Below are 4460 nucleotides of genomic sequence, written 5' to 3' on the forward strand. Positions count from 1 at the left end.
AGAAATTAAAGCTACAGTTCGACGAACCTGAGCGTTATCTTATATTAGAATATCGGATACGAGACTTGATACGAGAACACTGTATCAAGCTAAATCTTCCTGACCTTAACATCCCTACTTCTGAATCAGTTATTCAACCAGAGATGGCTGGAGGAGTGCAAAACCTTCCTCTTAAGTACTATGTAATCCCTTCGCAGGATGAACCACATAACAGCATCGCTGCCCCTGCCATCGAAGCCAATAATTTTGAGCTAAAACCATCAATGTTGTTAGCCGTACAACAAAACCAATTTTCAGGTAGTCCCACAGAGGACCTGAACCTACATTTGTTAGTGTTTTTGCAATACGCAGACACAATGAAAGTGAATGGTGTCATCCCAGAAGCTATAAGACTATGTCTTTTCCCATTCTCATTAAGAGATAGAGCTAGAGCTTGGCTCTAGTCTCTACCATCCAACTCTGTCACTACGTGGAATGAGTTGAAGAAAGTTTTCTTAGCTTGATATTTCCCACCTAGTAAGACGGCTATGCTAAGAGCCCAAATAAATGGGTTTAAACAAAAGGATAATGAATCACTTTTTGAAGCTTGGGAGAGATACAAAGACATGATGAGGCTTTGTCCATATCACGGTCTAGAAGAATGGTTGATTATCCATACCTTTTACAACGGTCTCTTGTACAACACAAGATTGACAATAGACGTCGCCGCAGGTGGCGCACTGATGGATAAACCCTACAATGACACCTATCAACTCATCAAAAGTATGGCCTAGAATCATTACTAGTGGGGAAGCGAAAGAACCTCTGTAGAGAAACCTCCAACGAAAGGCGACATGTACGAATTAAGCAGTCTTGACCATGTTAACGCCAAGGTAGATGCTCTTACTCAAAATATAGACAACTTGACCATAACACCAGCAGCCACCGTGGCTGCCGTAGCACCAAACTGCGAGATATACGGAGTTCAAGGGCATACTGCCCCAGAATGTCAACTCTTGACAGGAACCTCCACAGACCAGGTGAACTATGCTCAAGGAAACCCGTACTCAAACACCTATAACCCAGGTTGGAAGAACCATCCTAACTTTTCGTACAAAAACAACAATGTATTGTATGCACCTAACCAAGCACCTACTGTACCACCAGGATATCATAAAGCTGCCACAAATACTCAAAATGCTCCTAAGAAATCAAACCTAGAAATAATGATGGAAAACTTCATAGCTACCCAAGCCCAAAAAAATAAGGATTTCCTAAATCAAAACATACACACTAGTGAGCAAATCAAGCAGTTAGCAAACAAGGTAGACGCATTAGCCACCCACAACAAAATGTTGGAAACACAAATCTCACAAGTGGCTCAACAACGAACACCTACTGCTGCTCCTGCAGGCACATTTCCTGGACAGCCGCAACCAAACCCCAAAGTTCATGCAAATGCTATTATACTACGAAGTGGGACAGAACTAGATGGACCGACGAATCCTATAACCCAAAACCCATCCATGCATCAAGACCCTGGTGAGGAAACTGAGAAGAAAGACGATCAAAAGGAAGATAAAAATGAGGAGGCCGTAGCAAAGAAGAACCTTATGTGCCTCCACCACCGTATAAACCCCTTATCCCCTATCCTCAAAGACTTGTTAAATCTAAAAGTGTAGGGCAATTTAAAAAATTCGTAGAGCTTCTAAAACAATTGAATATCATAATACCCTTTACAGAAGTCATCACTCAAATGCCCTCATATGCTAAGTTTCTCAAAGAAATCTTATCTAACAAGAAGAAGATAGAGGATAATGAAACTGTTACACTTACTGCTGAGTGTAGCGCCATAATACAAAATAATATGCCTCCTAAGCTGAAAGACCCGATTAATTTCTCCATACCCTGTGTAATCGGGAAGTTTGTCATCGACAAAGAACTATGCGACTTAGGAGCCAATATTAGTTTAATGCCCTTGTCCATATGCGAAAGGCTAAAAATGGGAAAACTAAGACCTACGAGGATGTCCGTACAACTTCCGAATCGTTCTGTTAAATTTCCTGTAGGTATGCTAGAAAACATTCCGGTGCGCATAGGAAAATTATATATTCCTACTAATTTTATAATCATGGATATAAAAGAGGATTCCAACATCCCTATAATATTAGGAAGACCATTCCTAGCTACATCCGGAGCTATTATAGATGTTAAGAAAGGCAAGCTAACCTTTGAAGTTGGTAAGGAAAAAGTCGAATTCATTTTGATGCAATTCCTAATGCCACCAGCTATAGACGATACCTGTTGTCTACTAGATGTCATCGACGAATGCATAAGAGAGATGGAGAATGAACAAACATCATACTCTGAAATACTGAAAATCCCAAGGCCTCCTACTTTTGAAGATGAAAATTTAAGTAAGGAATACCAAGATGACAGCCTAAGCGAATGCCTAACACTAACGCCCAATCATATGCCTTGCCCAAAGAAACCAGTCCTAGAACTTAATACGTTACCCCAAAATATAAGGTACGAATTCCTAGACACTGGACTTGAGTGACCTGTAATAGTAAATGCATACTTAGGGCAGATAGAGATCGAAAAGCTTCTACACGATTTGAGAAAATACCCAACTAGTTTAGGCTACAATATCTCAGATCTAAAAGGAATAAGCCTTTCCATATGCATGTATCGCATAATGCTAGAGGAAGATAGTAAGACCTCTAGAGAACATTAAAGAAGGATAAATCTCATTCTGAGTGATTTAGTAAAGAAAGAAGTGCAAAAACTGTTAGAAGCTGGTATTATCTACCCGATATCCAATAGTCAATGGGTCATCCCAGTACATGTCATACCGAAGAAGGGAGGCGTCACAGTTGTTAATAATGAAAAAGGAGAATCTATAGCACAAAGAATGGTTACTAGAAGTAGAATGTGTATTAATTATAGAAAATTAAATAAAGCCACTCGGAAGGATCATTTTCCTTTACCGTTTATCGATCAAATGCTTGAAAGATTGGCTAAGCATTCTCACTTCTGCTACTTAGATGGTTATTCAGGATTTTTCCAAATTCCTATTCATCCCGACGACCAAGAGAAAACGACCTTCACACGCCCCTATGGTACATTCGCCTACCGACGAATGCCATTCGGACTGTGTAACGCTCCCGCAACATTCCAAAGATGCATGATGTTAATTTTCGTTGATTTCATAGATGACATCATGGAAGTCTTCATGGAAGATTTCTCTGTATGTGGACAGAGCTTTGAAGGCTGCTTATCGAACCTTGAAATGGTACTAAAAAGATGCGTAAAAGTGAACCTCGTGTTAAACTGGGAAAAATGCCATTTCATGGTCCGACAAGGAATCGTACTCGGACACATAGTATCCGATAAGGGGATTGAAGTCAACAAGGCTAAAATAGAAGTTATAGAAAACCTCCAGCCTCCGAAAACCATAAGAGAAATACGAAGCTTCTTAGGACATGCCAGTTTCTACTGGCGATTCATTAAAGATTTCTCAAAAATCACCAAACCACTGACTGGCTTATTGATGAAAGACGCTGAATTCATCTTTGATGACAAATGCCTAGCGGCGTTTGAACAACTGAAAACAGCTCTTATTACCGCACCTATCATGCAACTGCCCGATTGGAGATTACCCTTTGAAATCATGTGTGACGCTAGTGACTATGTTGTAGGCGCAGTCTTAGGACAAAGAAGGGATAAGAAACTTCATGCAATATACTATGCAAGTAGAACCCTAGACCCTACACAGATGAACTATGCCACCACAGAAAAGGAACTTTTAGCCGTAGTGTTCGCTCTGGATAAATTCCGTTCCTACCTAGTAGGAGCAAAGATAATTATCTCTACCGAACATGCTGCAATTAGGTACCTGTTAAACAAAAAGGACGCCAAACCAAGACTCCTAAGGTGGATCTTACTATTACAAGAGTTTGACCTAGAAATCAAGGATAAAAGGGGCACTAAAAACGTCGTGGCCGATCACTTGTCAAGAATGGAAGGTATTGAACCTTAACGAGTGCCTATAAACGATGATTTCCCGTACAACAGGCTCATAGCCCAACTGGAAATAAATATAGCTAAAGATGCGTTAACCCATAAGGATACCAAAACAAACGAGGTAGTGGAAGAAATTTACACCAAAACCACACTACCATGGTACACTGACTTTGTCAACTACTTAGCAACTGGGGTGCTTCCACCATACTTGACCTACCAACAAAAGAAAAAAATTCTTCCACGATCTTAAACATTACTATTGAGATGAGCCTCTACTTTTCAAGAGAGGCGCCGACGACATTTTCTGTCGATGTGTCCCCGAAGATGAGGTAGAAAACGTAATCTCCCACTGTCATTCTGCTCCCTATGGAGGACATGCAAGCATATCAAAGACTTGCGCTAAGATCTTGCAAGTTGGCCTCTTTTGGCCCACTTGTGAAAAGATATCTACATCG

The 4460-nt window shown here is 40.5% G+C and overlaps 1 non-coding gene across 1 annotated transcript; it reads right to left on the bottom strand.

Moving 5' to 3' along the window:
- Window positions 1–527: 527 nt before the first annotated feature.
- LOC127108756 (small nucleolar RNA R71) lies at window positions 528–634 on the bottom strand. The gene has a single exon (XR_007796270.1). It is a non-coding gene; the product is annotated as a small nucleolar RNA R71 (small nucleolar RNA).
- Window positions 635–4460: the final 3826 nt, after the last annotated feature.

This window comes from Lathyrus oleraceus, chromosome 7 (genome assembly GCF_024323335.1).
Source record: "Lathyrus oleraceus cultivar Zhongwan6 chromosome 7, CAAS_Psat_ZW6_1.0, whole genome shotgun sequence".
In the NCBI taxonomy this organism is placed as follows: Eukaryota; Viridiplantae; Streptophyta; class Magnoliopsida; order Fabales; family Fabaceae; genus Lathyrus; species Lathyrus oleraceus.